The sequence below is a fragment of the Ochotona princeps genome, chromosome Y (assembly GCF_030435755.1).
Source record: "Ochotona princeps isolate mOchPri1 chromosome Y, mOchPri1.hap1, whole genome shotgun sequence".
In the NCBI taxonomy this organism is placed as follows: Eukaryota; Metazoa; Chordata; class Mammalia; order Lagomorpha; family Ochotonidae; genus Ochotona; species Ochotona princeps.
The window spans coordinates 12,846,321-12,872,916 of record NC_080866.1 but is presented as its reverse complement, the minus strand read 5'-3'; positions in this window follow the sequence as shown (position 1 = coordinate 12,872,916).

The window sequence follows — 26,596 nt, the reverse complement described above, 5'->3', positions numbered from 1 at the left end:
CTGGAACTGTGATTCCCCCTGCTAACTTCCTGTTCTTCAGGATGGTTCTAGCTATTCGTGGTTTTTTGTGTTTCCCGATGAACCTTTGGGTCATTGTTTCCACTTCCATGAAGAATGTTTTGGGCAATTTGATTGGAATTGCGTTGAATGTATATATTGCACATGTTTGCCTTAATTTAATATGATATGATGTTAAGCATATCATGTTATGTTATGGATATTATGTCATTTGTAGTATATAAACTAAAATTGAACTGTGAATGGTGGGTCACAGAAAGTGGTTAAGAAATTGCATTTATTTTTAACATGTTGACTGCTCAATATCATGTCAATTAATTTCATAACGATGTTAATTGTTGCAGATGGTACAATTGTGCTTTTATTTGACCGGGAAGATACTCTGCTGGCTCTACCCTCAGACCAGAGAGGGTCTTCTCAATAAGTAGTTGGACTTGTCTGGACTATGGGATGTTGGACTCTATGCTTGGCAAATTTTTGCAGGGAGGGAATTTCAACTAAACTTGAACTATGGTTATGCAGCGGGGTGGAGAAACCCACCATGGGGGGAGGATGGGGGGGCGAATCTCAGATTCTATGTAATTATAACACAATGTAATTAATGAATAAATTTAATTAAAAAAAAAAGGAGTTCCGAATCAAAGCACGGATGGGTATTAGGAAGGCTCAATACTTCCTCCCCCATCCCACATGGCTCTCAGAGAACAAAGTCCAAAGCCACCGATAAACTTCGACCATCAGTAGTGGAACACGCTGCAGAACAACGACAAAATACTGATATACTTATGTAATATATAAAGGCCTAATATATTTGCTTGTCCTGTCGATCTTCTGACTCAAATGCCATCATCTTGGCCAGTATCCGAGCTTTCACAAGACTCAGCAGCAGAAGCTTGCCAGACAAGACTCTCAGGAATCCACCTTGGACCATTTTCATTTTCTGGGAAAACACAAACTGATTGTCGCCTCCAAATGAGGAGGGGATCTGGGCCTAGCCACTTACCAGTCAAGGGATCCTTCCATATTACATAACACTTCTGCTTCTGAGATGGATTCCAGTGACGATCTGCAGCAGACCATCCTTCAGCATCCAATGTTAGGAAATTTAAAATAAATAATACAAGATTCAAATGATCTCGGGAAGTGCTATATCCCCTTTTTTGGTTTTAATAAGGTAAGCCTTAATAGTATGGTTGGCACGTTCCACAATACCTTTCCTTGAGGATTATAAGGAATACCTGTAATTAGTTGTATATGATGGGAGGCAGCAAAATCATGAAATTTACTGCTAGTATAGCAAGGACCATTATCAATTTTGATAATTTTAGGAGTTCCCAAGATGGAAAAACATGCATAGCAATGGGCTAGAGTATGTCTGACTTGTTCCCCTGTTTGAGGAGTAGCTAAAATAAATCCAGAACAAGTATCGATAGTAACATGCACATACTTTACTGTCCCAAACTCTGGGATGTGTGTCACGTCCATTTGCCAGACATGATTGGGTAACAGTCCTCAGGGATTAACACCATAATGAGGAACAGGCAAAAACTGAGGGCACACTGAGCATTGCTTCACAATGGTTCTGGCTTGTTCCTTAGTCAGACTAAAGCACAAACGAAGCGTGTTAGAATTCAAGTGAAATCTAGCATGTGCCTTTTGAGCTTCTTCAAGAGCTGAGGCCACCAATTTGGTGGCTGAATCTGTAGCCGCATTTCCTGAAGTCAAGGGCCCAGGTAAACCTGTATGGGCTTGCATATGAGTCACAAAGAATTTATCTTTGTGGGCCCAAATATAGGCCTGAATTTTAGCAAATAGAGATGCTGCTGTAGGGTGGGAAGAAATTTGGCCCGCAGTCTCCAGCACAGGAAGGGAATGGGCAACATATACACTATCAGAATACAAATTAAAGGGCTGCATGGAAAATGATTGAAAGACGGCAAGAACAGCCACCAATTCTACAACCTGTGAAGAGACAAAAAACGTGGGGATGGTGGTAACCTGGCCATCTACTACAAAAGCTGCCTGACCGTTTGATGACCCATCAGTGAAAACAGTTAAAGCTTCTGGCAATGGTTGAAGAGAAGTTCCAAGTGGAAAAACAACATGATGGAAAATAAAAAACTGTACAATGGGGTCCTTGGGATAGTGGTTGTCAAAATTAACATTTAAAGTATTCAAAAGTATAGACCAGGTCTCTTCCATATTCTGCAACCACAAAAGCTGCTTCTGAGTGTATGCAATGATAATGGTATCTGGGACCCTTCCAAAATATTTTAGGCTGCTCTTAGTGGCCTTCTGTATCAACTCTGCTATGGCCAAATAGTAAGACACAATTGTCTTAGCAGGAGAGACATGCAAATGTTCCCACAAAATATGTCCCTGCTGATAAAATACCCCTATAGGTGTATATGAGGATGCTATAACAATAAATAAAAGTGGGGTACTGTAATCAATCCTGGTCAAATGGGATTGTTCAATAGCTCTCTCAACCTTGCATAGGGCGTGACGTCCCTCCATAGTCAGTACCCTAAGGGATGTTGGAGAGGAGTCACCTTTTAAGATATCAAATAAAGGTTTCAAATCTGCATTAGTAAGTTTCAAACTGTGTCTCATCCAATTTATATCCCCTAACAATTTCTGAAAATCATTAAAAGTTCACAACTTTTCTGTGGCTATGGAAATTTTGGGGGGTTTAACACAATTCTGAAAAAGTTGAAATCCCAAATAATTAAATGGAGAAACAAGTTGTATTTTGTCTGGGGCTATAGCTAATCCTGCTTTTTCTAACTTGCTGTAACTTACACAAAGAGGATTGCAACACCTGATTAGATAGAGCTGCCAGCAAGATATCATCCATATAATGAACAATCATAACAGAGTGAAAGCTGGTGCACACCGGTTTTAAGGCGGCAGCCACATAAATCTGACACATAGTAGGATTATTACCCATTCTTTGGGGTAAAAATTTCCATTGGTACCGTTCAAATGGTTCCTGCAAATTAACAGAAGGCACACTGAAAACAAAATGAGGTGAATCTTCTGGATGAAGGGGAATGGAAAAAAAAAGTCCTTTAAATTGATCACAACAATATTAAAGTCTTTTGGAATGGCAGACAGCAGCGGTAATCCTGGCTGCTGTAATCCCATTATCTCTATGGTAGCATTCACTGCTCTGAGATCCTGTAAAAGTCCCCACTTCCCTGATTTCTTTTTAATCATGAAAATAGGTGTATTCCAAAGTGAAGTGGAAGGGACAATATGTCCAGCAGCCAGCTGTTCTTGAACTATTTCCTTAATGGCGGCTATTTTTTCTGTAGAAAGGGCCATTGGTCAATCCAAATGGGTTGAGAACTTTTCCATGTAATCTTCTATGGAGTAACCTCAGCCGCCATCACAATCGCCCCTAGGGAAAATGCCCTAGCCCTTTCTTATCCTTCTTATGTTCCATGGAGATTGGTTGAGTAATTCCTTGCAGCTTTCTTCCTATACCTTTTCCAGGAATGTAGCCATACCTCTCCATCTGCTGCATAGCTAATTCCTGACCAGATACTAATACTGCCCCCATCTGTTGCAAAACATCTCTCCCCCACAAATTAACTGGCAGACCTGGTACTACATAGGAGATAACATGGCCACCATTTCCTTCCTTATCCCTCCAGGCTAGAGGCCTGAAGCTAGCTAGGGGGCTTTGGGTAATCACCAATCCTTGCAAAGTGGTCATGGTGGGTGTAACAGGCCAACCTGGGGGCCAATATTTCTGTGAAATAAGAGTGGTGTCGGCACCAGTGTCTAGAGGTCCAGTAAATTTCTTTCCCTCTATACTCAACTCCAAAGTAGGACGGCCTGCCATATCAGCGACCCAATAAACAGAGGCTTCACCACTGGAACCAAACCCTGCTTTCTTCTGTCCAGCCCTGCAAGCATTATCTGACTTCACTGTGGGGAGCAGCACTAACTGTGCTATTCGTGTCCACTGGGGCAAAACAGCAATCCCAGCATGAACACTGGCTAAAACTTCAATTTCTCCTGTATAGTCTACATCAATCACTCCTGGGGTAATATGAACTCCTTTCAAGGCCATGCTGCTAGATCCCAGCAGAAGCCCTACAGTGTCAGGGGGTAGTGGCCCATAAATTCCTGTAGGAATAGCCTGTACCCCCATTTGGGGTGTCAATACAATTTAGGAAGTGGTATGGAGGTTCCATCCTCCACTGCCTGGGCTCCCTCAGGCAAGGTCATGAATGGCCTTTGTCCCTGAGGAACAAACTGAATTGCTGCCCTGTACATTGGTGCTTTCGAGGCCCGGGGCTGGCCCCTGCTCCCGTTTCCCGGCACAGATGGCTGCCTGGAGATGTCTGTCTTGGACCTGCATTCATTTGCCCAATGTTTCCCATGTTGACATCGAGGGCAAACTCCTGGGGACTGCCTGTCCATATTAACAGCCTGTGCACCTTGGAGTGTGCAGTTCCGGCGGATATGCCCTAGCTGGTCACATTTAAAACATCCTTGTTTTGGGCGAGCTCCCAAGCCCATGGTTGTACCATCACGCAATGCCTCTGCAATGATTATACCCATTATCTGTCCTTTCCCAATGTCCTTACAAAGTTTAAGATACGTGTTAAGGGGCTCATGCTTCCAAGGTCTAATTGCTTCCTGGCACCATTTGTTGGCATTTTCATATGCTAGTTGCTTTACGAAAGGCATGGCTTGATCTGCATTACCAAGTACCCTATCTGCAGTTACCAGTAGGCGATCTACAAATGCCTGGTAAGGATCGTCTGGGCCTTGGACAATTTTAGAGAGATGTAAATGTAGCGAGCCCTTTGGTGATAAAGACTTCCAGGCCGTCACTGCAGCAGCAGCGGTGTGCGCATAACCCACTGGGTCATAATTAATCTGATCCTGTACATTAGCAAAATTCCCCTCTCCTGTCAACATATCATGAGTTCTCTCAGGAAAGCGTGCCTGGGTATTTTGCTGTGCTGTGTCAAGGCAAAGCTCAAAGAACTCAGATTTCCACATTAGAAAATCGCCCCCATCCAGAATTGCCTTACAGAGCTGTTTCCAATCGGCCGGGGTCAAATTGTTAGGTGCCAAGGCTTCAATCATGGGAACAGTAAAGGGGGCCGATGGACCATATGTGGCAACAGCGTCCCTCAGACTCTTTATGTCCTTAAAGGACAGTGCCAGGTGCTGTCTAATTCTCTGCCCCTGCTGATTCTCTACCTCAACTACTGGGAAGGTAAAGCACCTAACAAGGGTAGCTGCCTCAGGGTCTCCCTGCTCCTGTGCTTGTTTTACCGCAAGTTCAACAGCTGAGAGAGAAGTTGAAAGTGGGGGTCCTGTGCAAGCCCCAAGAGTGCATCCACTCTGTTCCTGCCTCAACTGAAGGGAGAGGTGCTGAAGTTGCTCTTGTAAACCTTTTACAACTGTGCTTAGACATGATGGCGCCAATGGCTCAGGCGGCGCAGAGAGCTCTGTGCCTGTCCAAGAGGGACTTTTCTTTGGCACACGCTCTATAGGTGGAGGATCCTCAGCAAACTCACTTCCGTCCTTTTCCTCCTCAGCCTCCTCAGAATAGGACCGCAAATTTTTTTCATGCACTTTCTCCAGACCTTCTCTTGTCTGGGGCTCTTTCTCCTTATTTATTCTGTTTTGTAGCTGTCTTCCACTTTTAAAGGACAATTTCTTGTGACAGGCTTCCACCACTGCTTGACACGATGACCAAGCAATATTTAGCAAGTACCAGAGAAAAAGGATGACTACAGTGGAAGCAAACCATGGGAATAAATTGCAGACAGTGTCAAAAAAACTCTGTGAGGCCTTAAGAGTAGTGCCGATGTCTTGTGACTGGAGCAGACCTCGGATTCCCTTAATTACCTGCATTTTAGAGAGTTCTTGCCCCATGATACATTTTATTTATGCCCCTGCAAAAATTTTAAAGCCTGCCTCCAGATTTCTGGGGTCCCTCAGATTGTCCCTCATGCCCCAAGACGGGGAGAATGTCTGGGGATGAAATTAATTATGCCCCTCTAGAGTTAAATCCTAAACTTGCCTCCAGGTTTGCGGGGTCCCTCAGATTGTTCCTCGTGCCCCTGAATGGGGAGAAGGTCTGGGGATGAGATTAATTTGTCTCTCCAGAGTTCCAGGGGTCCCTCAGATTGTCTTTCGTGCCTTAGCACAGGGAGAGGGTCTGGGGATTAAATCAATTATGCCCCTGCAAAATTCAAAAATTCCAAATTCTTAATTCCAAATTCCTTAATTCCTAATTCTTTAATCCCTTACCTTCATAGTTCCAGGGGTCCCTCGGACGTCCTTTGCGCTGTGCCATGCCCATGTTACGGCACCATTTGTCGTGGCTAACTGAGCCGGCATAGTAGGCATGGCGAATGTCCGAGCGAAAAGCACCAACACATGGAGACCATGATGGTGTTAGACATGGTGGGAGCTGTCCCCTCTCAAGCCTCTTTATTACCATATTATATCCTCCTTCCTCTAAGCCCATTAACAGGACAATAGGACGCCGATGAGTCTGCAAAGGCCAGGTGCTACTGCTGTAGGCCCAATTCCTCAGTGCTCAGCTAAAGGAATGTAAATCAGCTTCTCAGCCCACAACAGTGGAGGGGATTGCAGAAAAGATATTAATAAACCTTGCCAGTGGAGAGCCAAGACTTGATGTAATCCTGCTGGGAAGGCTCCAGGAATAGTTGATATTAAAATTTACAGGGAAAAAATTAAGTCCTCAGGTTTGAATAACAGATCAAAAAGAGGTGCTTTCTCCCCCAGGCAGGAGAACAACAACTAACAGACCTAGGATAGGGATCTGCTAGAGGAACAAATTTTTTTATGGTATATTCTTATTGTTGAATCCCTAAGTGACCATCTGGTTGTGATGTCATCAGTCATAATGACTAGGACCCAGGTCTAAAAAACATAAGAGTGAGTAAAATCCTACAGGTGGCATCACAGTGCTAAACATAGATACTTTGTTTCCAAGGGTTCCAGAGGACCTATAGTAACCATTAAAGCTAAAATTTAATGGTAAACTATAGGTATGGTTTATTCAGATTATGAAGAGCAAAAAGTAATTCTAAAAAATTGGTGACTTTAACACACTTAAGAGAATTCTCAGATCTTTTTTTTTATATTTCTATTAATTATTTCGCATTATGTGACAGTTTCATAGCCTCTGGGAACCCCCCCCACCCTTCCCCTCCCCCCTGGTGGAGTCCTCCACCTTATTGGCTTATAGATGAAATTATTCATAAATGCAAATTGCTAAGCTAAACCTTTTGAAAATAATTTGTGGATGCACAACTAAGCTCTTGGAGAGGCATGTCTGTTTCTGCTTTCTCAGGATCTACAAAGTCTGTTCAGCTGAATAGTTCTGAATGTATTCAAATGGACTTACTACTCAGGACTTCAACAAAGAGAAACTTTTTAAGTGCCAGGATGTACATCAAACACCTGACGACTTCTGCCTGCTATCAGGAACCACTAGATGGACCTCTTATTGCTGCTGTTACTCAACGGCACCCCCTCTCAGCAGGAAGTAGATAAGAGTGGACGAAGATGTCCTTTTTTCCTAAAAACTTTTGGGGTCTATTTCTCTGTTTGACAATGTAGGAGTCAGATGGGATGATAGGCAGTTAGGGTCTCTGGTTCCTGGTAAAACTGTTTTGTATACATGTAGCATCTTAGCTCCATGAGATTCTTGAATGTTAGTATTTTCAACAATACTCACATTGTTAAGTATGTCTTTTTGAATCACCAACCAACTTGCCACCAGCATCATTAAGATTAATGAGACCTGGGTACCTCTCATGTCGGAGAGAGTGATTCTAAATGGCATTAGACTGGCAGCATGGATATTTAAGGAATGGAGCAGAGTCTTAGCATTGGGATTGATGGTCATGGCCATGATTGCAGTACTGTTGCTTTTTCTCTGCTGCCAGATCATCATTAGGCAAAGCCATGATGGCCTTGGCTGTGAAAAACCCTAGCACTCAAGTCTGGTTGAGCATGATGTGTGATGGGCAGCCAGAGATGGGTAAGATCTGGCAGAGCTGATGACCAACCTAAGACAGGGATTTCACGTGCCCTGGGTGGGGCTCCCCATGACAGATAACGTGTGAACTGACTGCTGGACAACCTAAGACAGGTGTCCATTAAAAATTAAAAAGGGGCATATGCAGAGACCGATCTCCCAAGGGCTAACTCCACAGCTTAGCAAAGTGTGATATATATTCATAATATCATGAAATTTTACTATTTAGAAGCAGGAATAGAATTGCTGTTAATATTTAAAGGGAAGAAGACAGGATCAGAAAGACAGAATGACATTATATCACTCATGTACAATCTATGAAATGAGTGATCTCATAGAAACTAAAAATATATTTGCAGTTTCTGCAGAATGGGATACTACTTGGGGAGAAGAAATGAATTCTAATTGGCACTTAATAGATTAGTTCTTTTGAAAAACATGATAGCTTATGGGGAGTTGAGGGTTAAGAGGGATGCTGGCAAGGACTTAAGTGAAGTTACGGAAAGAAATTATGAATATAAAAATTAAGGGAAAAGCAGTTTGAAAATAATTTTGAATGTTTTAACTATTTATTAATGCTGTTATCATGGAAAGATAAACATATTTATCCTGATTGGAAAAACATAAGTAAAAGCATAGCAACTGCCTGCTAAGATCAGCAAAGAGAAAATTAGCAGACAAACTGAGGTAACTGGAAGAATAAGGCTTGGTTTAGTGAATGAGAAGAATTATAAAAGCATGTCATCACAATATTGCTTAATACAGACTGCCATAGTATAATATGGTAAGCATTTCAAAATATTTAATTTGTGAAATTCCTGAAAACTGAGTCTGAACATAAGTTTAATATATTCAAGACAAAGCTGCTTAAATCTATAAAGATTTATGGGTATAATTTCATATATTTCTTAAAGATTGATTCATTTTTATTGCAAAGACAATCATACAAAGGAGGAGGAATGTAGAGGAAGATATTCCACCTGTTGATTCACTCCCCAAGTGGCTGCACTGGCCAATCAGAATCCAGAAGCCCCGAGACTCTTCCGGGTCTGCAACAGGGGTTCAAGGTCCAAAGGTATTGGACCATCCTTGACTAATACCCCAGACCACAGCAGGGAGCTGGATGGGAAGCAGGGTCATCAAGATTAGATCAAGCAGCCATATGGGATCTCAGTGCTTCCAGGCAAGAACTTTAGTGACGAGGCTACTGTGCTAAGCTCATCAGCATTTTTATATATAAGACAACATTAATGTCACAGTACTAGTTATAACAGTTAATAACTGAAAATGATTGCCATATTAATCAGTACAAAATATTAATTGCAGTTCACCACCACATTGATAATCTGGAATCTTTTACAATTATTATTCACTGTATATGACTCTTGTGACAAAATATTTACGATTTTAAAATAGTGGAAGATAATCTATTAAAAATTGCAAAAGTAGAACTGAAGTGACAAAAAAGCTACTAATGATGAGCATCAGAGTCATTCTAATATACATATGTGAACTCTAGAAATCGATTATAATTATAAATCACATCATATAATATGAAGCATCATAAAATGTCAAAACATGTCATCAGTTGCTGCAAGCTGTCTGTAAAATATAACAGCTTGACTTGCTAAAGAACAGGAAAAATTGTATGTGGAATCTTAAACTCATCCAACACTATTGCCAGAAAATGAAGTGAAACTCTACTGAAGGTGATATTCAAGTGAGCCAAAGACCAAGACCAAGATCGAGGCCTGCTAGTGAGGGATTGTATGGATGACTATGTGTTTGGATACAGATTTGCATGTGGCTTCTTCTTATTTATTTCACCTGCCAGATTACTCTAAATTAAGCATTACTTAATTTAAACACCAATACCTTCATGAATCATTTTCTGTTTAACTGAAAAAAAAATAATTCTTCGACTTCTATCAAGGACATGTCGGACCTGAGTTTTTTCCACAGATTTTCTTTCAATAAAAGTTAGCATGAAAAAATAAAGAAGTCACACAAAATGCTATTGAAACGCTAAATGGTCCAGATCCATGAGTTCACAAACATGTTTTGAATGAATGAAGGGGGTTACCAAATGTGCAGAAAGCTTTATATGATGCAGCAAATGTTGCAAAATGAATGACACAACTACAGAAACCTATTTTGAGAAATAACCAGTGCTGCTTCCACAATATTACTGAAACTTGTGAACCCCTTTATGGCTGATTTCAAACTAACGTATCATACTTATTTCCTTTATGATGTAATCCTTTATTCAAGGTAGTAACATAACACAGTCACATAATTTACGTGTGTGTGCTTGGATTATAAATACATTATGTTGTATAAATATGCATATGCATTGCACATATGTGTAAATGCAAGTATTGTGTGGCACAAAACAAGACTGGATTTTTTGAAATATCAAAACCTACCAGCTTCTCAGAGCAACATGGGTTGAAACTGGAGAAAGTTAAGCAAAAAAAAAGAAAATAACTCAGCATCCAAATGATCAGAATCTCAACTTCATGGGGATGAACAAAAACTGAGCTACAAAAATTGTGAGGTAATGTATGAAGAAATATTCCTGGAATAAATTAACTCCTCAATATCAATAGACTATGTACAACCTGAGAAACATATTTATGGCAGTACAAAATACATATGTAATGAGAGTCTACAACAAACCTAGACATGTCTTGAAATTATGCCATCTCTATGTGAAAAAGCTGAAGTAAACACAAGACTAGCAAATACAATCAATAAAATCAGGCCAGGTGTGATACAAACAGAGTGACAAAAAACAACTTATACTATCAGTGAGTCAATGTGTAAAGTCTCGTGAAAATGTACAATCTTTACTCCATTAGGAACACACTTCAGAATGAGAGAAGAAACATGAATCTGTGAACTAGGCAGCAGGAAGGGACTGGAACAGCAGATGGCCCAGACATACAGAAAACAATCAGGAATGATTACAAGCAGGTGCATGGCAACAATTCTAAAGAACAATAAGAAAGAGATTTCTGGAAATGAAAAATCTCTGCATCATTGTCATGACATAATTTAAAAATGTCAATGGTTCTATTGTCAAGGTAGAGTGAGAGTGAGGAATTGAATCCTCCCTGCACCCACACAGAAAACTCAAGGCCTGCATGTGCACACTGCTGAATTGCTACAAATGAGTCAGGACAAACTTGTCTGAATGCTGCACAAGACCAACAAAACAGCAGTCAGAAAGACAATCCTTCAAAATTCCTTCCATCATCACCTTAATATCAAAACTGGAAAGAAGGACAACATCAAAGCAAAGCAAGCGTACACCAATATTTCTTATGAACACAAGTGCAAAATCCTCCAGAAGACATCACATTCTCCACCTGAACAATACATCAGAAAATGGATTCAGCAGAACCAGGTGGGGTGTCTAAATTCCACACAGCGATGCTTAAATTTTTCATATTTCCAGGATATGAAATACATTGCAGTATGCATACCTACTCCTCAATAAAAAGTAGACAAGCAAAGGAACAGTTCAATCTACCTTCTCAATATGCTAGTAGAGTACCATGCTATGATACCCTTAGAGCAGAAAGCTAAAGTTGCATCTGCTACCAGAATTCTCCACCTTGCCTAGACATTAGAGAAAAACCTCTACAGTAAAATGGGGCAGACGGAAGTGGACAAATTGTTGGGAATCAATTTTTTCATAACAATTGCACTATACCAAATATTATTACAGAAAGTTAGATTTCATGCCACTCTCTGCTAATGCTTACCACACACAACTCTGTGCTCCTCAGATGCTGAACAGGGCTCGCTCCAATGTGTACTCTAAGATACTGCACACAAGGAACTGTAGCAGTATGTCTCTACTGAAAACCTGAATTACTAGATGCAAGGCTGTCTTGATGCTAATAAGCCCTCACCACACCTTGGTGTCTGAGACACATTGCTTCCTCTCAGAGACCCTGGCCTTGCCCTGAATTTAGGAATGCTGTGCTTGGGTGAGGGTAATTATATCACTAGGCACGTGATACGGCTTCACCATTGGAATTGATTGGACAGTAAGAGTGTCTGAAACCAGGATCTCTCCACAGAGTAGAGTTATGCACACTCAGAGTCTTCCCTTGCAGAATTTGTGAGGGAAAATTGAAAAGGATGTGCTGTTTTTGCATTTGCTACTTCTCCAGTTATCACAGCAGCAAAAATGACAGCTGGAGTGTCAGATCATTCCATTTCACTTTCCCAAAATTATCCCGAGGCTGTAAGAACCAGTACCACCTCAACACTGGCATGCATCTGTCCACTCAAGTCTCCACAGAATCTGTGAATTAGTCAGATAGGGCGGGCATATCATAGAAGCAGGCAGGGTTGAGGGGCAGGTTGCCTGAGCCAAGAATTATGATGGACCCATGTCCTGCCCCCTCACAGCTTTTGCTGATACCTAACCATAATGCCAACACCAATTGCCCTCCTTCTTACTTTGACAAAGGAGGTACTCATCTGATTTCTGTAAGTAGTGCCACATTTGTAAGAGGAATGGAAGTCGCTTCCTGGTCTCTTATCCATGTTCAGCACTCAGCATGAATTTCAGCCTAATCCCTGGCAATATCCTGTTTTGCTGCATCCCAAAAGCATGTTGAGAAGGAAACACATAAGCCATAAAGCATAGGCTTTGATGTTTTTATCTGCAAGATTATGCAACCATGTTACTTGCAGCATTCACCCACTGGCTAAATATTATGAACTGCTTCCACAAGGGGAATGCAAAGGTGTAACAGCAGTTTTTATGGTCATTTTATATTGTTAGTGGGGGTCATATTTTAAATGAGTAAGAGGGCAAGCAAAGGATGGCTGTGCTATCATTCTCATGGAGATGTGTGGACTGTCTGCAAGGAATGGGGGATGAGATGATTGTTGCTGGGACCAGAATTCCCAGTATGTGAGGGGAAACCCTGATGGCTGCAGCATAATTGGGTAAGAATGAGTGCAGAGTGGCATCCTGTGTAGCTCTGCAAATAAGAATGTGTGGTTGAAACAACATTCATGAGAGAGGCTCTAGAATGAGGATGTTGAGCATATGAGACCAACTGACTCGATGTCAACTGAGGAGAAGCTGCAAGTGTGAGTGTGTCCTTGATGACTGCTGGCATGGCAGAAGATGATGATGTAGCTGTGAAGGCCTCTCCCAATTCTCCAGGTTTAGGAGAGACATTCTCAGCTACAGGTGGACTGCATCTGTGAGATGAAGCACCAAAGCATGAATAGTTTCCAGGATTGGTGCTGTTCTGTGGAACAACACTTGCATTTCCATTATTCTTTGCTAAAACTTCCCACGCTCAAGGTGATTCCTTGGGCTGATTTTGAAGTGAGGATTCCAATGGCTGGTATTTCTTCTTAATGCCACTCTTCTTAGAATATGTCATAAGAGCTGAGGACAGCCTTATTTGAAATGTGGCTGATGGAAGAAATACAACTGCAATAAAATTAAACAGGCATCAGCAATATTTCTAGCCAGACAGCAGGTGAACCTGTGGCAAAGACAAACTGTGCTTACTAGCAACTGCAGAGACACATAACATCTTCACTTGGCTTTTCTACTGATGTGGAGTTATGGTTAATTGTGGTTAATGTAGCTGAATGCATGCACAAGCACAGGTGTTTCTTCCTCTGAAAACCAGCAAGGCCCTGTCAAGGAGCTAACATATTTGGTAAGTGGAAAATTATGTGTAACAATTTGTATTAATATTTCATAAGCCATGTATTGAGTGTTCTCAGTGTAATATTGCTGTTTAATCTTGTGTTAATAGTCTTTTTTGAATTTATTTATTATTTTTAATTCATTAATTACATTGTATTATGTGACACAGTTTCATAGGTACTTGGATTCTCCCCACCCCTCCGCAAACCCTCCCACCATGGTGGATTTCTCCACCTTGTTGCATAACTACAGCTCAAGTCCAGTTGAGATTCCCCCATTGCAAGCATAAACCAAACATCGAGTCCAGCATCTTATTGTTCAGTCAAGTTCAACGGCTTCTTAGGTATTCCCTCTCTGGTCTGAAGACAGAGCCAGCAGAGTATCATCCCGATCAATTAAAAGCTCCAACATGCCCTCAGCAAAAATTTACATCATTATGGAATTAATTGACATAGTAATGAGTAACCAATATGTTAAAAATAAAGGCGAGTTCTTAACCACCTTCTGTGACCACCTCATTGACATTTCATTTTTAGTTTATACGCAACATATAACAAACCAAACATAACATGTTATACATAAGATCGTGTCATCTTAAATTAAAGCAAACATGTGGTATTTAACCTTTTGGGATTGGCTCATTTCCCTTAGCATTATGGTTTCCAGTTTGGCCCATTTGGCCACAAAGAACTGCATTTTGTTTTTTTTAATAGCTGAGTAGTATTCCATAGAGTAGATGAACCATAGCTTTCTTATCCAATCCTCTGCTGATGGGCATTTTGGCTGCTTCCATGTTTTTGCAATTACTGATTGTGCTGCTATGAACATAGGAGTGCATGTTGGTTTCTCATAAAACAAGTGTTCTGGATATATTCCTAGGAGTGCTATTGCTGGATCATACAGTATGTTGAATTTGAGTTGTTTGAATAATCTCCATACTGATTTCCATAGAGGCTGTATCAATCTGCAGCCCCACCAGCAGTGGAGAAGGGTTCCCTTTTCCCTGCAACCTCGCCAGCAAGTGTTGTTGGTGCCTTTATTCATGTGGGCCAGTCTTACTGGCATTAGGTGGTACCGCATTGAAGTTTTCATTTGGATTTCCCTTATTGCCAGGGAACCTGAGCATTTTTTCATATGTTTATTTGCCATTTGGGATTGTTCTTGTGTGAAGTATTTGCCCATTTCCCATGCCCATTTCTTGAGTGGCTTGTTTGTTTTGACATTTTTGTTATTTTGTAGCTCTTTGTGTATTCTGGAAATTAGTCCTCTGTCACCTACGTAGTGCGCGAAGATCTTCTCCCATTCTGTGGGCTGTTTTTTGACTTTGTTGATTGTTTCATTTGTTGTATAGAAGCTTCTTAGTTTGATGAGGTCCCATTTGTTTATTTTGGTCTTGATTTCTATTGCTTTTGGAGTCCTTTTTAGGAAGTAGGGACCTACCCCTAGATCTTGCAGAGTATTTCCAACATTTTCTTCCAAAAGTTTGAAGGTTTCTGGATGTAGGTTTAGATCTTTTATCCATTTAGATTTGATCTTGGTGTATGGTGAGAGATGTGGGTCTATCTTTTTGTTTCTGCAGGCTATCAACCAGCTGTCCCAACAGCATTTATTGAAGAGACCTTCCCATTTGCCTGGGTTGTCATTTGTCTTTTTGTCAAAGATTATTTGACTGTATTTCTGTGGGTTCCCATCGGGTGTTTCTATTCTGCTCCATTGATCTTCTTCTCTATTTTTTCTGCCAGTACCAGGCTGTTTTGATAACCACTGCCCTATAGTATGTCCAGAGGTCTGGGACTGTGATTCCCCCTGCTAACTTCCTGTTCTTGAGAATGGTTCTAGCTATTCGTGGTTTTTTTGTGTTTCCAGATGAACTTTTGGATCATTGTTTTCAGTTCCGTGAAGAATGTTTTTGGCAATTTGATTGGAATTGAGTTGAATGTTATATTGCTTTTGGCAGTATAGACATTTTAATGATATTGATTTTACCTATCCAGGAGCATGGGATGTTACTCCATCTTTTGAGGTCTTGTTCAATTACTTTTTTAAGCAATTTGTAGTTTTCTTCAAATAGATCCGGGTTACAGTAATCACCAACTCAGCTGCAAAAGGATGACTAACTGCAAGAGTCTCCAGTGGAAACTGTTGCTGGGCTCAGCCTGAGCACTAGGAGTGGGAAAACACTCGGCAGAGCCTCCCTGGACAGAGGTGCAGGCTGGTGGGAGCATGGCTACATCACTCCCATGGCTCTGCTCCCAATGGCGGAACACCTTTGAGTATGTGCAAAAAAAAAATAAATAAATAAAATAAAGAGAGAGAGAGAGAGAAAGAAAAGCCTTGTAAAGGGGGCAGGGCAGGACTGTAAACTTGAGCAGATCCCCTGCTGTGCTCAGCTCAGCAGGAGACCCAAAGCAAAGTTGGTTCTGCAGAACGGCGGCACAAGTTCTCCCAGTGGACCTGTGGCCTGAGGTGGCGCAGGAGCCCCAGCTACACGCGGCTCCCACCCCAAGCCCAAGAGGCGTACCGGCTCTGTAGACCTGTGGCCTGAGGTGACACAGAGACCCCAAGTCCAAGAGGCAAGATGTGACTCTGCGGACCTGTGGCCTGAGGTGGCGCAGAGACCCCAATCCCAAAAGGCAAGATGAGACTCTGTGGACCTGTGGCCTGAGGTGGCTCAGAGGCCCCAGCTACACGCGGCTCCCACCCCAAGCCCAAGAGGCGTGACGCGGCTCTGTAGACCTGTGGCCTGAGGTGGCGCAGGGGCCCCAGCTACACGCGGCTCCCACTCCAAGCCCAAGAGACGGGACCGGCTCTGCAGACCTGTGGTCTGAGGTGGTGCAGAGACCCCAAGCCCAAGAGGCAAGATGAGACTCTGCGGACCTGTGCCCTGAGGTGACGCAGGGGCCCCAGCTACACAGGGCTCCTGCCCCAAGCCCAAGAGGTGGGACAAGGCTCTGTAGACCTGTGGCCTGAGGTGGCGCAGAGGCCCTGAGCCCAAGAGGTAAAACACAGCTCAGCAGTCAACTAACCCGGAACGAGGTGAGGAGCAGTGTGTCTCCCAGTGGGACAACGACTTTGAATGGGAGCTGCAGGGGGAAGGCCTGGCACTAGGGATGGGACATAGAGCCTCCTGACCCAGATCGGGGCTGTGGTCCACAAACTCCGAGCAACAAGCAGCTGGAACCCACTGCTGTGCTTAGCTACAGCCCCAGGGTCAGTGGCACCACCCAACAGATCTCCTGAACCAGGAGGGAACACAGGCAAGCAGGGCCACAGCAGGTGGTTTCCCAACAGGGGAATACATCTTTGATGGTATAATTGGGTGTGGAACAGCAAGCTCTACATCTACCCAGAGCAAAGAGAAGAAGCCCAAGGATACAAACTATATCACTTACACCCTATCCACATTGGCACACCCAACCAAATAGCTACAAGGGTGACAAGTGGCAGAGCTATAAACCCAGGCACAAATGAAGCCAATCAACATCCACCTCACCATCATCTGCTGTCTCCAATAGAGTAAGAAGAAGTATACTTAGGCCAACACTCCATACAGCAGTTGCTGGGTCACACTTCCTATAAGCTACAGCACCGAGGGCAACGGCTCCGGACAAGCAAGTCAGAGGCTAAAATCCCAAAATGGCAAGAAACAACAACACAATGAGCAGAAGTATCAGAAAAGGTAATGACTCAGAAGAAAGATCAAGCATTTCCCCCCAAAACAACCAAAAACTAATCTCAATACCTGAGATGCAAGATGATGACATAGAGAATTACCAGAGAAGGAATTTTAGAATCTAGTGATGAGATTCATCAGAGACAGCGAGAAGCGCTGGGAAGAGTCCAAGGAATTCGAAAACCAAGTCATTGCAGAAATAAATCAAGTCAAAAAGGGAATCCTCGATATAGAACATACAGTCTTATATTTTATTTTCAAGATTTCCTTACAGCAGATATGCACACACACACGCATATTAATGGATAGAGAGAATTAGAGGGAGAGAGAGATTAATTTGCTACTATTATTGGTATTAGTTGCCTATGCTTAATTCATTGAAGCACAGTTTGGTTAAAGATTGCTAAAGTTGCAAAAAAGAAAAAAAAAAAAAGGAGGTTCCAGCACACCAACATGACTGTACCCTTGCAGTGTACATAGAAGATGCACAAAAATATTGAGCTTGTTAATAATAACCTCTCCCACAACAACAGCAATAACAGAAAACTAAATATCCCATGCTAAATTTGAAAGCATCCTTTGTTAGGTTCCGGGTCAAAGCCCCCAGGTGACAGGGTGTAAGCTAGTCAACCCCCAGAGAACAACAAAGAGTCTCACTGGTAATGCAAACAGCAAACAGAGTTTATTGCGCCAGCATGCTGGGGCCAGACTGCACTTGGGGCATGCAGGCCAGCCAAGCTGGGTGGTCGAACCCCGAATGAGATGAAGACAGACGTTTATATAGGCTCTTTTAGGCTTGGAAATACATCAAAAATAACAAACTTAGACATGTTAATTTTTTATGGCCCTCAGGCACAGGGAGCCTGTTCCATTCCCATGCACACAATGTTTATTGCTCATTCCATTCTCACACCTTAATCTTCCTCCTGTTCCTGGGACCAGAGAATTGCTTCCTTGCTCTTCCCCTAGCACCTGGGTTCACAAGCTTGCAAGGCAGAAAAGAACAGATTTATTACAGAGGCGGAATCTTTCCAAAGTCGTGGCGCCTCCTGGCCTAGCAAAGTAGCAGTTTTCCTCAGCACAAGAGAATCTCACACTGCCCAAAAAAAACATACTGTTCTAGTATACTAATATACTATCATAGCATTTACCTGTTCTCCAACACCTTCAAGAATCTGAATTCTTTACAAGAACTAAACCCCATAAATGCATACTCTATATTCACTTGAAATCAAAGGGTTGGAAATCTTAATCACCTTGCTTGTCCCTAAGACATCATGACATTCCGGCATGAAGTGGAATATGGAAGCCGATCTCTGAAAGGTTGACTGCATCTTCCTGAATCCATAAAGGTTAAGCTGTTGCACAATGCTCTTCATGTTGCACATTTCAAAGATTCTGAAATGGCCTTTCATCTCTAAAACTTCTGTCTGAAATCACTCTACATTTATCATGATGCAGGTTCCTCCTTCGTCCCATCAAATCAACTTGAATTCAGGGCTCTCCACTATTTGCCAAAGTTTTCTAGGAAACCTCAGAACTTGATGATAATCCTGTTCCTGGTGAGTGAATCCATCGCTAGGAGAAGATGGTCTGTCCAGCAAGGAGTGCTGGGAAAAAAGCTTAAAGGCCTCTTCTTCAATCACAGACCTTAGGTGAGTATCCTCAAGGAATAGCTGGTGCCTTTCTGGAGTTTCCATGAGAATGTCTGGGCTCAGAGATCGCCACTCACAGCGCATCTTTCAAACCTGGAAGGAGTTCTGTCTCCACTTCCTCTGAGCAACTTGATTGCTGTCCCCTGGTTCCGCTGAATGATTTGAAGCTTGTTGTTCCTCTGAATGCTTGAGAAAAAATGCCCAGACTAAGCACTATCTCGCTCCACCACATCTCACATAGAACCATTGTGACATCACTATATGCTGCCTTTTACCTCAGCAACAGGTCTCACCATTGACCCAGTTGCTTCCCAACATCACACTGACACAGAGCAGCTGCTAAACTGGGGCATGAGGACCATGCTAAAGTATATCCACAATTTATTTTAAAAAATATAAAAATATATATGAGTAACAAGACATAATTCAAAGAAATGAATCCCAAGAATGGCAGAAGCCTGGCTTTCTTGCCAATGAGTTATGACAAAGGCTTCACTCAACCTACCTGTGTAAATGATTGTGCTAGATTACAAATGCTTTCCAGATGACATCACCTCTATGTAGTGCTGACATGTATGAAAAGTAATCCTAACTTGCCTTAAGCAAGGCTGGCAGGAACCTTTGGCTTTGGAAAGGTTGTGCTGATTTCTATGTATGGGTCAGTGAGTGTAAGAGTTAGGGAGATTTCCATTCTTGGGTCAAGCAACAGCATACATGTACTTGGAAAAGGACATTCTACATGAATCATGTTGTGAGTGGGTAATGAGCCATGCAAATGGGCAACATTGCTGCCTATTTGGGATAGTACCATGCTTCCTAATTTCCTCTCACACTTTATGAATTGATGTCAGCTGCAGAAACCCTGCATTTGTGCACAATTGCTTTGCTTAGGCCTGCTCTATTCATGATGCTGAGTTATGGGAGGCTTTTGGCACCTGGTTGTGTTCTCTTGTGTTCTGAAGACATGCTGCAGCGGGGCTCAGTAGAATAAAGCTGACCTTATAATTGAAGACCTGAAGTGTCCTGCTGTTAGCTGTTAGAGAGGCTCTGGGCAGACAAAGAGACTCAGAATATCAGAATCCTTCTATTCCAGAGGGAGATTTGAGAATCCATGCATGCCAGAGAGGTCAAGAGAGAGTGCAAGAACTCTGGGTCTCTAGAAACCCTGCATTAAATGATTTTTCTCACATCCTTAAGCATGGTGACTCCTATTCACATTTTGCCCTAGGCAATTCAAACAAAATGAATGCCTAATCCAAACACTGAAAATTTGGATTAAAGAAAAGCAGTAGATATTAGCAAACATTGTAAACCAGGGTCCTAAGGAGTGTGCCAAGGTGTCCTTCTGAGTGATGAACAGCCCTACCTGGACACTCTTGCTCTAAACCAGGACTTGACCCAGCAGTGTTTCAGGAGAATGTTGAAGGTTTTCCCCAAATGACTACAGGCCAGTTCCTGTGCTGTGGGGATCTGTCTGAGCATGTGCTGTCTTCAAGTTCTGCCTATGTAATCATTCTTTTTTTATTAATTATTATGCATTATGTGACAGTTTCATAGGCTCTGGGAATCCCCCTTCCCCTCCCCCCTGGTGGATTCCTCCACCTTGATGCAGCATTACAGTTCAAATTCAATCAAGATTCCTTCCTTGCAAACGTATATCAAGCATAGAGTCCAGCTACTTATTGTCCAGATTGGTTGAACAGTTTCTTGGGGAGACCATTTCTGGCCCGAAGTTAGAGCTGGTAGAATATCATCCCAGTCAATTAAGAGTCCCAATATAACATCAACAGCAATTTGCAACATTATGGAATTGACATGTTTGTGAGTAACCAGTATGTTAAAAAAAAAAAAAAAGCAAGTTCTTAACCACAACCTATGATTAGCTCATTGACATTTCAATTTTAGTTTGTAATCATTCATTTTAAAATAGGTGGATATTGACCTATGCAAGGCTGGCTTTCTCTTTAGGAATACCTGCACTAAGGAAGAGCCACAGATCATGCACTATTGTGCTTAATTCTCAACAGAGCTGAAGTCAAATGACAGGTACATTTCCAAGTAGGAATGCTCTCCAAATTTGTACTCCAATGTTCCTGAAATAATTTATTTTGATCTGACTAATCTCTAGCTCAATGCATTGGAATATTTAATGATGCAGTTGGTGTCTCTACTCTTCCACTTTCCACTCTGCCTGCTGCTAGTGGCTTTGACGGCAGCCAAGGTGGACTGCAACAAACTTCAGAGCTACTTCCCAGCACATCAAGAAATTCCTAGCTCAAGCTTTGGATACACTCAGCCCCAGCTCTCATCTGTATCATTTAAGATTTGTTCCTGCAGATGCAGATCACATTTTTTTAAAATTTTTAAATACATTTTATTATTATTGTTATTGCTTGATAACACAGTTTCATATTCCCTTATTCGCTCCCCAGTTCTCTCCCCCCATTTCCTCTATATTATTACTAAAATATAGTCCTTCATACTCAGTTATATGTCCATCATTGCAGGCATAGAGAATGGCAGAGAGTCCAGAATCCTTTTGTCAAGATATAGTATACAGTTTCATTGTAAGTCCATCTTTGTCTGGAAGTAGAAATGTATGCCACACTCCATCCTCACATCTGAATGTTGGTCTCTGTTTTGCAGCTACAGTACATCTCCTTAAATGAAAAGTCATAATTCAAAATCAACAATAGAAAGAAAAGAGGAAATTTACAATGCTATGAAACCAAATGACATGTTACTAGTATTGACAGTCTCCATTAAACAGCTACTGTACATCCCCTTAAAGGAAAAGTCATGATACAAAATCAACAATAAAAAGAAAAATAGAAATTTACAATGCCTGAAGTTAAATGACATGCTACTAGATATGACAGTCTCCATTACACAGCTACTATACATCCCCTTAAATGAAGAGCCACAAAACAGAATTAACATCTGGGAGAAAAAAAGAAATTAACAACATCAAGAAGTTAAATTACATGCTATTAAATGACTAATGTGTAGCTGAAGAAATGAAAATCAAGAACCTTCTTGAGAAAATGATGCCAGTGTATGATCTACGAGTCATTGAATGATTTAATTTGAAGGAAGTGTTTTGAAGAGATGAAACTAACCAAAAACAACAAAACCCATGTGATATAGTTTCCACTGATCTTTACTGAAGTGTGTCTCCTCCAGAAAATAAGCAGATGAGTTTTGTTTTTTAATCCAGGGTACTAATCTGTGACAATTGATTGAGCTTAAGCCATTTACATTCAGAGTTTAATATTTATGGGTGTTACTTTGGTCCTGTCATTTTAGGAATGGGTTATTCATTGGTTTAGTCTTCTGTTGTCATTTTACTGGAATGTTCTTCCCATTTGCCTTTGGTTTTCGTAGGTGCTATTCTTCTTTTCTGTCAAGAGAACTTCTTGAAGTATCCTTTGTAGGGCAGGTTTGGAAGAGGCAAATTCTTTTAGCTTTTCTTTACTGTGGAAGAATTTTATTTCATTTTCAAAGATAAAAAAAAGCTTTGCTGGGTATGTTATCCTGGGCCAACAACATTTTCTTTTAGAATCTGGAGTATGTCTCTCCATTCTCTTCTTGCCTGTAGAGGTTCCTGTGAGAGGTCTCCTCTGAGCTTAATTGGCATTCCTTTATATGTCAATTGATTATTTACGTGCACATTTAAGAATCTTTTTCTTATGTTTGATTGAAGAGAGTTTGATTATCATGTGTCATGGTGAAGATCGCTTTTGATCAAGCCTGTTGGGTGTTCTGTGCCCCTCCTGGAACTTGTTTCCCAATTCTTTCTCCAGATTAGGGAAATTTTCCTTTATTGTTTCATTAAATACATTTGCAAACTCAGCTTCTCTTTCTGCACCTTCTGGGACTCCCAAAACTCTTATATTTGGCCTCTTAATAGTGTCTTTCAATTCTTGAATACTTTTTTTGACTTCCAGTGTGCTTCCTGATGGCAGGAAATATCTTCCAATTTTGAGATTCTTTCTTCTGCTTGCTTCATCCTATTTTGGAGATTCTCCACTGTACTTTTAATTTGCTCTACTGTGTTCTTAATTTCTTACTTATCAGCCTTGATTTGCTTTATTTCTTCCTTAAATTCTTTGAACTCTTGCATGAGCTTCTCATTGTTGATCAGAATCTTTAAAATGAGTCTAATGTATTCTGTGTGTCCCATTTTCTCGATGTCTTCCTCAGTTAACTCTGGGGTTAGCATAGGGTTTTGCTCCTTTACAGGGGAGTCTTCAATAATATCCATTGTGTTTTTGTCTCATCTTTTGCTCTTGGTCATTGCACTTCTGGTTAGCAGAGTCTTCTCCTTGGGGCAGGTTTCTAAGCCATGTCACCAACAGGGCTACAATGCAATTTTACTTATTGCGGTTGGTACACAACTTTTTCCTTGCAGCAACTTGTGCCACAACCTCCAGCTAGTTCCAGATCTAGGTTCTTATATTAGATTTCCACCATGGTCTCCTCAACCCCAACTCTTGGCTCACCACTCTCTACCTCCTATGATACCGTGCTGAAGATGCACTGTTGTCTCTGCAACCTTTCTCCCACTTCCAGTTGGAGCAGGTCCCAGGATTAGAGAGACACAAGGTGTCATATATAATTAGGTTGTTGGTGGTGCTGATATTGTCGGAACCTGTTGGACTTTAGGTCTGGGTGCCACATGGACATATTTTGACTGGTAAGCTGAAGCAGTCAGTATTATTTTCCTGTGGGACCAGTGCAGTCACAGACCTCAGCAAGTTCTTGTGTGTTCAGCACATGTGCAGTTCACTATTGTCCCCTGCAGTCCCAAAGCTATTGCCACAGTGCCCAAAATGGTGCCTGATATACAGCCACTACAGTTCTTGATCTGCTGGCTGTCAGATCTGAGGGCTATCCAGACCTGCCCTGCATGGAACCTGTAGAATGCCACATCGTTGCAGTTCACTGAGACAGAAATGAGCTCACTCCCAGTCAGCGCATGCTCTGTCCCTTCCCTTGCCCTTTTCTCCTTATGCAAAAGGGTACCCAATTCAGCTCTAAGGGGCTGACTGGGCTGTGAAATCCACTCTGTTCTCGCACTGCCCTTCTGAGATCTGCTGCTCTGTCTCTGCTCCTGGTCAAATCAAACAGACAAGCAGAACAGACAGTTGTTTGTCTGGGCTCACCACCCGAGCTGACAGTGAAAGTCCCTTCTGACCGGGTTGCTGGTGGAGTTCCAGATGCTGGTGCAGTTCAGATCGCCATGCTGGAGTATCAGTCTCTGCAACAACACACCGCGGTGTCCGCTGCTTTTCTGTGTCAGTCTCTGCTGTTGTTCTGTTCCATCCTATTTCCTGAAATATGGCCTCTCTGTTTCATTCTGATTAAATGTTTTTCCGTCCGCATAAATGTTTCCTTACCCTATTCTGCCAAAAATCTTGATTCTCTGCAGATCACATGTTGATAATCTCTCTTTCTCTCTGTAAGCCTGTCCTTTTTTGGGAGGGGTTATTTATTTCTATTGCAAAGTCAGATTACAGAGAGAGGAGGAGAGTCATACTGTACTTCTTCCATCTCATGAGTCACTTCCCAAGTGACCGAAATAGCCGGTGCTGCACTGATCCAAAACCAGGGGCCAGGAACTCTTCCAGTTCTCCAACGTGGGTGCAGGGTCCCAAGGCTTTTGGACATACTCGACTGCTTTCCCAAGCCACAAGCAAAGAGCTGGATGAGAAGCTGGGCTTCTGGGATTAGTACTTGGCCAATATGGGATCCCGGTGTGTACAAGGTGAGGATTTTACTCTCTAGGCCACAGTGCTGGGCATAAACCTGTGCTCTTAATAGAAACAAGTCAATAAAAGAGAAATCAAAAATCAAGAAATGGATTCATTTTAACTTAGAATTGATACTGAGAAAATCAAACATGTTTGTCACCCATGTAAAGGCTGCTTAATGTTGGCTTTCACTGCCTGATCTTTTGCGGCATTTCCAAGAAAATTTACCCAAGCCATTATTTAGAAGAGTGCATTGTAACTATCTCCAGGGGTTCCTGGTTTCCTGGTGGAGATTGAGCATCTTGATCAGGTTAGAGCTCAAGTTGATGAAGAGAGAAGTGGGGGCCTTGCTACACCTCTGTCAGAAAAACATCCAGTTATTCAGGGATTTCTAAAAGTGATTGATATTTTTGGATCAATTTTTGTTTTTCTGGTTGAATATTAGTTAGCTGTACATGTCTGCACTCACTACTGTGACTTCTTTTCTACTCCATTTTGATTGTTTGTGTTTCAGTGCTGACTCCTGAATACTTGGATTGCCTTGACCACACAGAGGGCCTAAAGTCTGGAAGTGTGATTCCTCCAGCATTGTGTTCATTCTTCATCAGAACGTTGCATAAGACAGATTCTGGTGTTTCCAGATAAGTTTTCCTAATATCGTGTCTGTTTCTGAAAAGGATGTTGTTGGGTTATCACTGGAATCCAATTGAATCTGTTTATTACATCTTGTCAGGAGAACATTTTAGTGTTGTTGAGCCTGCAAATACTGGCACATGGCTTATTTCTACATCTTTAATGTCTTTTTCTGCTTTTTTTTTTTTTTTTTTAAGTTTCTGTACCACTATCCTAGAGGACTTAACCATCTTTAAGCTTAAGAGAAGGTATGTAAGTTTTGGTATTTAAGTTTAAGGTGACTGCACTTAAAAGTTACTTCTCAGCTTAGACTTATTTGCATACACTAGAATCATTGATATTTATGCATTGATTTGTTATCCAATCAACCCACCCAATTCTCCTCTGAGGGCCTAGAGCCTTATGATTTGTCCATTTGGTTCTGCTCTATACAACATCATGTCATTTGAGAACAGGCATAGATTTAATTTCTCCTCTCTGTTGTCAGTTCCTTCAATGGATCAGTCTTGCCCAATAGTTCTAGCAGTAGGGATATTGCACTGCAGTTCTGTTCATTTGTTGTGTATAACCTGGCTTTGATGTTTTCCCATGTTCTAGGTAAAGAATATTTCTCTACAATTGCTTTCCAATATATTGTTCAGTTCAGCAGAAACACACAGGTTGCTAGTTATTTAGCAAATATGAGAATATCTCAATTTGTATCAGGAAATGTATCCCAGGTCCAGATGGCTTGACCTGAAGCAACTCTTAAAATGCAGACAAAGTGTGCTTTTCAGCTTGTTTATGGTTAGGATGTCACCGCTTCTCAGAACCAGAGGCCTGTTAGCTTGAAAAACTACACTTAAGATGATGAGTGAGGAACAGCACAGGCATCAAGTGAAATCTGTGTTGTTGAGGAATTTCAGTTTGTACATGTAATCCCATCATGTAGAATTGTATTAGACCATGCCAGCAATCAAATCCTATGAAGTGGTTTATTACTTCCCGTAGGTGACAATTCACCTTTATTTTTCTAACTCTGCTGCTTAGGGCATGTAGACTATGGTAGTGCTGTGTTTTTGGTTCTCTATGATTGTCTATTCTTGGTGTATGTGTCATTCTCTCCATAATTTATCTCATTTG